At 37.8% G+C, this 13,496-nt stretch overlaps 1 long non-coding RNA gene across 1 annotated transcript in view; it reads left to right on the forward strand.

Moving 5' to 3' along the window:
• The window catches only part of LOC109547639 (uncharacterized), an 85,165-nt gene that overhangs the window by 19,014 nt on the left and 52,655 nt on the right, over nucleotides 1-13,496 (forward strand). Inside the window, exon 5 of the long non-coding RNA XR_012329016.1 lies at nucleotides 5,218-5,342. This is a non-coding gene — a long non-coding RNA (uncharacterized lncRNA). The remainder of the gene's footprint in view (nucleotides 1-5,217; nucleotides 5,343-13,496) is intronic.

The raw sequence follows: 13,496 nt of genomic DNA on the forward strand, positions 1-13,496 counted from the left end.
CAACGTCCCGCCGGCCTCTGCCGCAGCAGGCTCGCCCCGCACTTCGTGCCCCTCCCTCCCCCCGGCCTGAGTGAGCCAGAGCCCCCGAGTCAGCGGCTCCTTTAACCCCGTCCTGTCTGAGCGAAGAACAGACGCCCTCCAGCGACCTACACACAGAGGCGAGGCCAAATCCAAAGCTGAGCCCCTGGGAGCTGTGAGAACAAAGAAGAGAAAGGGAAATCTCTCCCAGCAGCCTCAGGAGCAGCGGATTAAAGCTCCACAATCAACTTGATATACCCTGCATCTGTAGAATACCTGAATAGACAATGAATCATCCCAAATTAAGGAGGTGGACTTTGAGAGCAAGATTTATGATTTTTTCCCCTTTTCCTCTTTTTGTGAGTGTGTATGTGTATGCTTCTGTGTGAGATTTTGTCTGTATAGCTTTGCTTCCACCATTTCTCCGAGGGTTCTAGCCGTCTGTTTTTTTTGTTTTGTTTTTTGCTCTTAATAATTATTTTTAAATAACTTTATTATATTTTATCTTACTTTATTTTATTTTACTTTATCTTTTCTTTCTCTTTTCCTTCCTTCCCTCCTTCTTCCTTCCCTCCTTCTTCCTTCCTCCCTCCCTCCCTCCCTCCCTCCTTTCTTTCTTTCTTTCTTTCTTTCTTTCTTTCTTTCTACTTCTACTAATTCTTTCTACTTTTTCTCCCTTTTCTTCTGAGCCGTGTGGATGAAAGGCTCTTGGTGCTGCAGCCAGGAGTTAGTGCTGTGCCTCTGAGGTGGGAGAGCCAACTTCAGGACACTGGTCCACAAGAGATCTCCCAGCTCCACATAATATCAGATGGCGAAAATCTCCCAGAGATCTTCATCTCAACACCAGCACCCAGCTTCACTCAATGACCAGCAAGCTACAGTGCTGGACATCCTATGCCAAACAACTAGCAAGACAGGAACACAACCCCATCCATTAGCAGAGAGGCTGCCCAAAATGATAATAAGTCCACAGACACCCCAAAACACACCACCAGACGTGGACCTGCCCACCAGAAAGACAAGATCCAGCCTCATCCACCAGAACACAGGCACTAGTCCCCTCCACCAGGAAGCCTACACAACCCACTGAACCAAATTTAGCCACTGGGGACAGACACCAAAAACAAGGGGAACTATGAACCTGCAGCCTGCAAAAAGGAGACCCCAAACACAGTAAGATAAGCAAAATGAGAAGACAGAAAAACACACAGCAGATGAAGGAGCAAGATAAAAACCCATCAGACCTAACAAATGAAGAGGAAATAGGCAGTCTACCTGAAAAAGAATTCAGAATAATGATAGTAAAGATGATCCAAAATCTTGGAAATACAATAGAGAAAATGCAAGAAACATTTAACAAGGACCTAGAAGAACTAAAAATGAAACAAACAATGATGAACAACACAATAAATGAAATGAAAAATACTCTAGATGAGATCAATAGCAGAATAACTGAGGCAGAAGAATGGATAAGTGACCTGGAAGATAAAATAGTGGAAATAACTACTGCAGAGCAGGATAAAGAAAAAAGAATGAAAAGAACTGAGGACAGTCTCAGAGACCTCTGGGACAACATTAAACGCACCAACATTCGAATTATAGGGGTTCCAGAAGAAGAAGAGAAAAAGAAAGGGACTGAGAAAATATTTGAAGAGATTATAGTTGAAAACTTCCCTAATATGGGAAAGGAAATAGTTAATCAAATCTTGGAAGCACAGGATAAATCCAAGGAGAAATATGCCAAGACACATATTAGTCAAACTGTCAAAAATTAAATACAAAGAAAACATATTAAAAGCAGCAAGGGAAAAACAACAAATAACACACAAGGGAATCCCCATAAGGTTAATAGCTGATCTTTCAGCAGAAACTCTGCAAGCCAGAAGGGAGTGGCAGGACATATTTAAAGTGATGAAGGAGAAAAACCTGCAACCAAGATTACTCTGCCCAGCAAGGATCTCATTCAGATTTGATGGGGAAATTAAAACCTTTACAGACAAAAGCTGAGAGAGTTCAGCACCACCAAACCAGCTTTACAACAACTGCTAAAGGAACTTCTCTAGGCAAGAAACACAGGAGAAGGAAAAGACCTACAATAATGAACCCAAAACAATTAAGAAAATGGGAATAGGAACATACATATGAATAATTACCTTAAATGTAAATGGACTGAATGCTCCCACCAAAAGACACAGATTGGCTGAATGGATACAAAAACAAGACCCATATATTTGCTGTCTACAAGAGACCCACTTCAGACCTAGAGACACATACAGACTGAAAGTAAGGGGATGGAAAAAGATATTTCATGTAAATGGAAACCATTCTATGACATAAATCACAGCAAGATCCTTTTTGACCCATCTCCTAGAGAAATGGAAATAAAAACAAAAATAAACAAATGGGACCTAATGAAACTTCAAAGCTTTTGCACAGCAAAGGAAACCATAAACAAGACCAAAAGACAACCCTCAGAATGGGAGAAAATATTTGCAAATGAAGCAACTGACAAAGGATTAATCTCCACAACATACAAGCAACTCATGCAGCTCAATATCAAAAACACAAACAACCCAGTCCAAAAATGGGCAGAAGACCTAAACAGACATTTCTCCAAATAAGATATACAGACTGCCAACAAACACATGAACGAATGCTCAACATCACTAATCATTAGAGAAATGCAATCAAAACTACAATGAGATATCATCTCACACCAGTCAGAATGGCCATCATCAAAAAATCTAGAAACAATAAATGCTGGAGAGGGTGTGGAGAAAAGGGAACACTCTTGCACTGCTGGTGGAAATGTGAATTGGTTCAGCCACTATGGAGAACAGTATGGAGGTTCCTTAAAAAACTACAAATAGAACTACCGTATGACCCAGCAATCTCACTACTGGGCATATACCCTGAGAAAACCAAAATTAAAAAAGAGTCATGTACCAAAATGTTCATTGCAGCTCTATTTACAATAGCCCGGAGATGGAAACAACCTAAGTGCCCATCGTCGGATGAATGGATAAAGAAGATGTGGCACATATATACAATGGAATATTACTCAGCCATAAAAAGAAACGAAATTGAGCTATTTGTAATGAGGTGGATAGACCTAGAGCCTGTCATACAGAGTGAAGTAAGTCAGGAAGAGAAAGACAAATACCGTATGCTAACACATATATATGGAATTTAAGGAAAAAAATGTCACGAAGAACCTAGGGGTAAGACAGGAATAAAGACACAGACCTACTGGAGAAGGGACTTGAGGATATGGGGAGGGGGAAAGGTGAGCTGTGACAAAGCGAGAGAGAGGCATGGACATATATACACTAACAAACATAAGGTAGATAACTAGTGGGAAGCAGCCGCATGGCACAGGGATGTCAGCTCGGTGCTTTGTGACCGCCTGGAGAGGTGGGATAGGGAGGGTGGGAGGGAGGGAGACGCAAGAGGGAAGAGATATGGGAACATATGTATATGTATAACTGATTCATTTTGTTGTAAAGCACAAGCTAGCACACCATTGTGAAGCAATTATACTCCAATAAAGATGTTAAAAAAAAAAAAAAGGAAACGTTCTGTGAAGAGCGTCTCACTACTTCCAGGGGTCAGGTCTGTCCTTTTGTCCTGACAAAGCGCACTTTTCCATGCTTGCTGCCAAAATTTTTTGCCATTGTGGGATTTTCCAAACTATTGCTTGGAATTTAAATTCAAGGTCTTAGGCAATTTCAGCTTTACAATGCCATGTAACAGACAGAATGGAGGCTGAGACTGAATTCTACCAGTGAGCAGGTTAGGTCAGATCCACACAGCCATGGGTGAATATGGATAAAACGAAAACCTTTGGGTTTTTTACTATTACTTTCTAAGACTGCAAAAAAAGCAGCATCTATCTTCCTATTGCTGGAAGAAAAAATAGTCTAGAATTTTTTAATAGATTCACAGATCCTCAGAGTTTTTAGGAAACACAGTGCAAGTTTAATTAATTTGTGAGTCTAAAACTTGAATCACATTATTTCCTTTTTTATACGCTGAGTGGAAGTAATTCTCCTGTAGGGCCCATTGAAACTTCCTTTATAATTCTTGTGTCCTCAATGTCTCATCTCAAAATGTCTTTTTACAATTCTTTTCTCCCGACTCAAAGGCTGAGTTGACTGATGACTAGAACAAGGTGGAAATAAGATTATGGTTGGTTTAATTATTTTCCTCCTGCCCTGTCCCCACTCCCCACAGCCCTCTGTACATACGCCTGAAGAGAACTGCTAGAGTTCAACCTCTGAATTCTGAAAAGCTACAGAAGGACTAAGCGGCCAGAATAGAGGAGAATTACAAGTCAGAGATCCCTACGAATGAACAGAGGGCGGGGTAGAGCAAGGAAAGGGAGGCTCCGGAAAACCTAATAACTTGCAAAGAGGAGAGAGTTTTCTTCAAACAACTTCCAGACTCAGAGAATGAAACCTGCCTACCAATTCAATAAGGATTTTCCTGATCTGTCTTCCTACCCTCCAATCCTCCCTGCCCTGAACCTGGGAGGGCAGAAGTAGTAGCTACTGAGAAAGGAGGAGGGAGAGGGAGAAGGGAAGAGGCTGATCATTTCCCTTACCTTAGCTAATGACAGAAGAGAGAATATCTTTGAATGAAGGTCAAACTGTTGATTATTTCATGGAACTAAACATTCTAATATTCTATTTTGTTAAAAATTTAGTTTGTATTTTATGTCTTAAAAGTCACCATTGGACACTGAAATTACCTAAGAATGTTCAGAAAATAATGGGACCGCTTTTTTTTTTCTTTTTCTTAATCTGAAAGTAGGATAAAATAGAGTTCTGGAAAAGTTAATGAAAACAATAATTCAAATAAGTTTGTTTTGTGATAAGCATCTCACACATCAGGTTTGTTCGCTGAGCAAGTTACAGAGGACATCATGGAATTTGGAAACACCAAGAATCCTGGAAATCTAGTCTTTCCATGAAATACTGGAAAAGTGTAGAAAATCCTTGGAATAGTTTGGAATTATTTGGAATAGTTGGAATAGTTTATGTTCAGGGATAAGTATTTGATCACCTGTAATACATTGGTCAACAATCAATAACTGATGAGTAAGGCTTGAAAGAGAGTTAGAGAAAGTGCAGCATGCAGACTGAATCTTCACTAGTTTATGGTGTATCTCAAATGGTGTCACCTTTCATCTTTTGTCAGAAACACTTGTAAATCCTGATGGAGATACAAAAGGACTTTGTGGCATCTTGCTGCTGGCTCTTGAATATGGTACAGCTTCTCAATGTTGTAGTCACCTGGACATTCAAGATCACTTGATACACAAGGTAAAAGATCATATTACAGTTCTTGAGCTTTGCTTTTAAATAACATGCTTCTTACTGAGTCTGTATCTAACATCCTTAAATCAGGAAGAAGTACGTGGGTGATTATTTTCACACGTTAAAGCATCACAAGCCTTCCAGTCTGTGACTACAATTCTTTCCCAAGAAAAGTCCAATTCCAGCACAATTTAGAGAAAAGGTGGTTGTCACCATGCAGGAGGGTCCAAAATTATTTCAGGCATGTGTCACATGGGGTATAGGTGCCACTGATCCAAACAGAAAGATAAGGAGTAATACACTGACATTTAAGTTCATTTTTAAGTGAAAATAACACAGCTTTTGAACTGTAATGTTGATTAGGCAGTTGGAGATATTTGGAGCTTGGAGGAAACAGCTGTGTTTGAAATTAAAATTTAGAATTGGTCAACATAAATATAATTTGAGTTGAAGGTATAAGATGCTCACTTTGAGGCTAACCACAAGATGCCATTTCCAAAGCTTGAGTTACAAGTACAAGAGAAAGATAGAATACCTCAAAGTTAAGAAAAGGAAAGAAAACCTTCCTTATTTTGATGACCAAAATCTTAGGAACCCCTGCCAAAAAAATCTTGTGAAAACTCATAGTTACTGAAGAACTTGATTATCATTAGCACAAATATTGGTCTTTATATTACTTCTTTTTAAGTTAAAGCTAAGTAAACATATTTGAAAATGGTGATGGAATGGTTTCACATTTGGGGAAAATATGGATTAGTTAATTGTTTATAAAATGTAAGTATACTTAAACATATTTAATTTAGAGAATACCAAACGCCTTTGTAAAATATTAGGATGTTAAAACCAGGAAATATTTCTATTAACTTATCCCTGAGATAAAGTATTTACCATCATAGTCTCAACTTCTTCTAAAAGTAAATTTTATGCAGAGGGTTGAAATAATTTTAAAGATTCACTGCAAAAATCAGAACCTTTTCATGATACCCTTGCCCAGTTACAATTAAACTTATATTTAACTTTTGAAAATGTGTAAAATAATTAATTAAAAAATCTAAAAGTGGGTATTCCCTCTTTCCTTTTGCTTCCTTCCCTTCCCCGCTTCCCTCCAGCACTTCCTTCAACAAATATGTGTGTATGTATGTTCAATGTACTAAACTAGGTTCTTTGGCTGATGAAAATGAGATAGAGTAATATAAAACATGTACAAAGATAATTATAATACACGTGAGAATATTTTCTGGTTCATTAGATATGAATTATTGAATGGTGGTTATAATTGTTGAATGAACAAATTCTCTGTGCATTTCTGATTGATTATGTTTTGGTAGTAATGAAAGACAAGTTAGGATGGAATGATGGAATTTCATCATTCCACCAAATTAGGATGGAATTTCAAAAATCACAATGCTATAATTTAAAAATGGTAAATAAGTATATTATGAAGCAAATAAGCTTGCTGTGCACTTTTGAATTTCATATTGATTTAGCTTCCTGCAGAATATTTGCAGCAATGTAATTAGTTTTGAATGTTCAGATAATGTTATTGTCAGGCCATACAGATTTAATTCATAGCAAGCTCTTAGAAGCAAGAAATACATAAAATCCAAGCTGTCGACTGTTAGTTTCAGTGAGTGCATTAGGGCAGTTTTTAACAAGTGCTCTTTAGGTAATTCAGATTTTCAGGCTTGATTATGAACCTTTCTAGAGCATTTCTAGCCAGCTAAAATTTAAACACCAACATTTGTAGGCCAGTATGTCAATAAAGTCTAGTTCGGCATGTTAAGGAAAAAAATAAACATTTGTTGAGGTTTTAAAAGCTAAAACATTGCTTACGATGCACTAGTCATAACTGAAAAGAATTTCCTAAAGATTATGAATTCACTTAGCAGTGCACACACATCTTAATTGCATCATTACTTGAAGCAACCACTCTAATCCATCTTGTTCGTTTTACACTGTATAAAGGAAACAAACTAATTATGGCTTTTCATTCAAGAAAAATACAAACCAGTACCACATTTACTGGGTTCATTCAGTCTCATACACTCTGCTGCTTAGACAGGCAGGAAATAGAGAAAAAAACCCAAAAGTGGTCATTAAGCTGCTGGCTATCAGCGTTCTTAAAATTGAACCAACCCTCATGGAAGGTGGAAGGCATGCTGGTTTTCTTCCATGTTGGAAACTGACAGCAATGTGTTGATCAGGGAGCCACACTCGAGGAGAACAAGTTGAAATGGGCTAATTTGAACAGGGTGAAGATTTACGTGCAGTGACAAAAGAATGAAGGAATTGTTAGCACAAGGCACAGGCCGGCCTGATGACAAGTGAAACATTAGTGTGTTAACAAGGAGTACGACAGAGAGGAAATATTTGAATATCTACTTACGCAGGCTCATTCTAAAGAAAGGCAACTTTGCCTCTACAAAGTCTTTCAATTGAACTGTAATGACCTGGTATATGGTCCCTTAAACATATGCTTGGAAAGGAATAGACAAGTCGGGAGCACAGGAGCTAAAGGAAACTATTAGAGTTTGGAGTTTTTAGAGCCTTGAAACCATGGATACAGTCCTGGATAATAGCATGGAGCTCAGGTGGCCCGAAAGGTTCAATCCAGTCTGACGCCCACCAGATGTGGCCTTGGATCAAGTTCATGCCGGATTACCAACTGGCGTATCACTCAAATAATGTACAGCAATTCTATGGCGGCTCCTAAAAATGCCTCCCTTGTTTAGGGTCCCTTGTGAGATGCCAACCTAGGGAAGATAAGACCTTGAAGTTATAGGGGAAGGCAGGGACCAATTTGTGCCTGAAGTGAGAGATGAGGGCCCTTCATGAGCAGAAGCAAGTTTGGAAGTGAGATCATCACCTGTTCCACAGTGGTAAGCACAGCTTCTATGTGAGTCATGTGCATGGTAATGGCATTTTACACACCTGACAAGTTTATAGTAAAAATATTGGAATTACTTCAATCACTTTATTAAGTGATTGAAGGGGAGTGCGTGTCAAATTTTATTTCTAGTTAGCAGTAGCATACTTTTAAACTACTATTGATTATAGATTTACGTTATAAAATCTGAAGTGAGCTGTCATTTGAGGGCATAAATATATGATGCTTATTTTAGTCAGTTACCTATTTTATCTAAAATAAAGCTGGCTTTCTGGGTCACACATAATTAAAATAAAAATATTTTTTACACATTTGTCACAAAGGCAAACCAATGTCCAATATGTACTACACCATCTTTAAATGGTTGATTTCAGATTGATGAAGCTGCTGCTCTAATTATAAAATTCTTCCCGGATTGTTTTCAATGTGCGTTCCACTCTTGGAATAAGATAGGGATAAAATGGCCACTACTTCCTTTTGAAATTTGATTTTCTGAATTTATACATTGACAGTATTTTTTACCATTACATGACAATAATCAGTTAATATTACATTCAGAAATTCTCAATGAGAACATTTATCATGAAATCTATTGATCATTATTAATTTAATTGGACTTCTATGACTTTTAATATAATCAACCCATATTGACTTAACAAATAAGAATCTGTTGTACACATCTGTTGAGAGATAATTTTCCACGTGTCTCATTTTTACATGTCTTGTGAGCAGAGGCACTGACTGCTATTGTTCTTGTGCTATTTTTCTAAGGATTTTTTTAAATATTAACCAGCCTTGGAAGATACAGATAGTGTCTCTAGAGCAAAAGACAGATTTGCTTAATATAATAATAATAATAATAAAGATACTATATATACCATATTATATTATACCATACCATACCATACCATACCATAATATATTCCTGTAGCACAAATGGGCAGACACGTTTACTGCCCATTATAAAAGACTTGAATTCCCTAAACCCAGGTTTCTTCTCCTCTAATACAACCCACTGCAGGTACAAATGTCACCTGAACCTCTTTGAGTTGCCCTTTGGGAATTAGGCTTGTGGAACTGGAGCAGGAAAATGCGGTTATTCTGGCTACTGTTATTTCTTGAATAACAAAGTCGTTTGTCACTGACTTCTGAGTCTCATGACTTTTGACAGAATCCATGGAACTTTGGTGAGCTACCTAATTAGCTTCTAGTTAGGATAAAATCTCAGGCTCTTCATTGTTTTTGACAACTTCGTGAGAAAGACAAAGAACAATGGGACTTCTTTAGGAGGGGAAAAAGGAGACGAGGTTTTCACTCCATGCACACTTTCTGGATTTCCACTTTTGGTATAAATGTGTGTATGTGCCTTAAATTAAATTAATATGATTTCCTTAGTTTGTCATAGTCGTGTGGGGGTGTGTGTGTGTGGGATGTGTGTGTGTGGGTGTGTGTGTGGGGTGTGTGGGTGTGTGTGTGTGGGGTGTGTGTGTGGGGAGGGTGTGGAGGTGGGGTGGGGTGTGGGGGTGGGTGTAGGGGTGTGTGTGGGTGTGTGTGTGTGTGTGTGTGTGTGTGTGTGTGTGTAAGAGAACAGGCTCCCGACAGTTGTTGCAAGGATTCAGGAGCTTAGCTTCTAGAAGCAGCTGGTTGATATCCCCCCACCCCTACCTTGGCTAAGAGAAATCAGAGAATGTACCAGGTAGAAAAAATACATATTATTTTTAACTTCAGGTCTATAGAATATTGAGGGATATTGAAATCAGGTTTGACAGATTTCTGAACTATTCTATAAAATGAACTACGGGCAGTTCATTTAATAAACCAGGTCAAACTTTCTCTCAAATTCTCTTTGTCTAGAGTGGGCCTGGTGGGTGGAATAGAGGTGGTATGACTTCCGAAAAGGGGGGATTAGCCCCAAACACATGGTGGGCTTTCAGGAACTCTGGGAAAAAGTCTTCCTAAAATAACTCTTCCATTTGCTCTCAGATGCCTGAAATTCTTTATCACCAAAAGGAAATCCTTTCATCCAATGTTTGTAGTAAAGGATTAAAATGCACATACATTGGGAAAGGTGACCCCTTGCTTAAAATGACACTGTGGAATACATGAATAATAGATTCCTGAAAGCAGGCTTTCTGTCTTAAACTGATAGTAAGGTTTAACTTTATAGAGAAGAGAGAAAAGGGGTCATAATGATTTTATTAAGATAATTATCACTAACCTAATCCAGGCTGGCAAGTAGATTTTATCTTGCATGCAGACTCTACTTAATTGTCAGTGGCTTCCTAGAGAGCTGTTCATGAAGAATTCTAGGGCACATCCAGGTTTAGTAAAATTCTGTTGTCAGCTAGCCATGCCTGCCAAAAGTATGGAGGGAGAGTTGACACACATCCTAGATATTTGGAATCTCTGACCTACATTCTTAGTTGCCAATGACTTTCTAAGAGTAAATGTGTCCATTTAGGATATGATAACATCCATCTATTGGCTAGGAACGGACGTTAAAAATTTATGAAACTTTTTCATTTCTTCCCTTTTCAGTTCCCCTTTCACAGCACATACACATTGTTCTTGCTTCTGAGTTTAATATCCACGTTCTAGCCAAACCAGAAGGTCATAGATATCAGGTGACTGATAAATTGTGGTGCATCAAATAAGCCAGCAAGTATCTACTGCTTAAACTGGCTAACTCTACTACTGTTTGAAATATTTTGCCACAAGTGACAGAAATTCAACTTTAGCCAGCTTCACCCAAAAGAGGAAATTAGGCTCCCATTACCAAGAGGTGTGGCCTCGGAGCTTGCTAGAACCATGGATTTGAATACCATCAGGATGCCCCTCGTTTCTTACTGCTGCCAGTTTTTGCTTTTCTACTTAATTTTCGTAAACAGACATTCTCTATGACACTGGCACCAATAAAATTAGTGACTTTTGGATTACCTTATCTTTTCAGTTTTACCATCAAACAATCAAACAGAAAGGGGATCTCATTTCTTAGTCCCAATTAGAGAAAAAAAAAATGGTGACAAAGGACCAAAGACTTTGGACCGTGTCATGGTTACTATGATTGACTTTACTTGGCTCAAGAATATCCCTGGATAGACCTGTGGCCAGGAAGGTTTGTCTGTAAGATTATATCAGCTCCCTCTTGAACCGCAAAGTTAAAAGAAATCTTTCTCAGAAAGTGGAAGAGTTCCGCTCTTCCTACTTATTCAGTTGATGAGCAGTCAAAATCAGTGTCTTATAATGAGTGTCTTATTAATTCCTAGATTCCATAGACAATTTTGATCAGAGACGGAAATCTTATCTAGAAGAGTTGTGTTTTATTTCTCTAAAACAAAAAGGAGTATGCTAATTTTCTTAAGAAAAACTTCAATAGCGTTCTGTCAAATACAAAGAAATGTATCTCTTTTTTTTTTAGCATGGCCTAAAGGGCTTTAAGGAGTCCTGTTCTCTACCTGTCTTTTGAGTCTATTTTCTACCATTCCCTATCACTCCAAATGCCTTTCCTCCCATAAGTCTATCTGTCCTCCCGCTACTCAATCATTCATCAAATAAACTATGTTTTTTTCCTGTGTTTATGCTTTCGCCTCTCTGTCTAACATGATAAATGTTCTCAACTTAGAGAATTTCTACTAATTCTTCAAGATCTGGCTTAAAAATGTTCTCTTCTGGGAAACCTCGAATATTCCGTTTCGTCCCTTGCCCTACCACACAAGGAATTACTTATTCTCTTTTCCATCCTCAGGAGTGCTTTACTTTTTATTTTTATTTTATAACATATTGCCTTGTATTTTAATAGCTTTATTGATACATGATCTATAAGCTGTATACTATAACATTTACCTGTTTAAATGTATATTCACAGAACTGTGCAGCCATATCATCTAGATTTAGAACATTTTTATTGCCCCAAAACCCTACTGCTCATTCTCAGTGACTCTGCTCCCTCCCTTCCACCTCCACCTACCGCTTCTTCCCCCTAGACAACCACTAATCTACTTTCTTGCTCTGTAGATTTGCCTATCCTGGGCATTTCGTAAAAACAGATAAATATATGTGGTCTTTTGTCACTGACTTCTTCAGTTAGAATGCTTTTGAGGTTTAGCTATGTTGTAGCATGTATCAGTAATTCATTTTTTTTCTTGATGAGTAATAGTCCATTGTATGAATATATCACGTTTAATTTATTCATTTATCAGTAGATGGACATTTGGATTGTTTCCATTTTCAGCTATTATGAATAAAAGCTGCTATGAATATTTGTGCACAAGTTTTTGTATAGATATAAGCTTTTATTTCTCTTGGGTGATACCTGGGAGTGGAATTGCTGGATAGTGTGGTAATTCTATGTTTCACATTTTGAGGAACTGCCAAAATCTTTTCCAATCTGGCTGCACCATTTTATAGTCCCACCAGCAATGTATGAGGGCTACAGTTTCCACATACCATAGCTCGTATCTTTATTATTATTCACATATATCTCTTCCAATAGACTGAAGAATGGGCTCTATTATGAGCTGGCTTTCATTCATCTTTATATCATCAGGATTCTCTAAAAATATGTAAAAATTAGAGGAGAGAAGAAAGACTGAGTCTGGATATAACTCAATAATTTTAAATTAATCTAAAATTTTTTGTTGTTTTCCCTGAACTAATTTTTCCTGACATTCTTAACAGGGTGGGTTTTAGTGTGCTATTTAGCTAGATTGCCACACATATTATTATTGGTATTTAATATCTTAAAATAATAACTTTGTCAATATTTTCTCAGGATTTTGACCAAGGTGTCATGAGAATGTGAAGTTGCAATATCATTTCTGGACTTGGTTTTTTTTTTTTTTTAAAGTAAGTCATATTCAAATGACTATGTCCTTAGAAGTGATTTCATTAAGGAAAGGCAAATTTATGTTCAGCAGTGGTTGTGAGAAAGAAACACAAGAGAATTTAGAAAATATAAATAATGTAAACTATTTAATTTTTCTCAATTAAAAGCTTTTTTTTTTTACATCTTTATTGGAGTATAATTGCTTTACAATGGTGTGTTAGTTTCTGCTTTATAACAAAGTGAATCAGTTATACATATACATATGTTCCCATATCTCTTCCCTCTTGCGTCTCCCTCCCTCCCACCCTTCCTATCCCACCCCTCTAGGTGGTCACAAAGCACCGAGCTGACATCCCTGTGCCATGCGGCTGCTTCCCTCTAGCTATCTATTTTACGTTTGGTAGTGTATATATGTCTATGCCACTCTCTCACTTCGTCACAGCTTACC

This window comes from Tursiops truncatus, chromosome 21, assembly GCF_011762595.2.
Source record: "Tursiops truncatus isolate mTurTru1 chromosome 21, mTurTru1.mat.Y, whole genome shotgun sequence".
NCBI classification, from domain to species: domain Eukaryota; kingdom Metazoa; phylum Chordata; class Mammalia; order Artiodactyla; family Delphinidae; genus Tursiops; species Tursiops truncatus.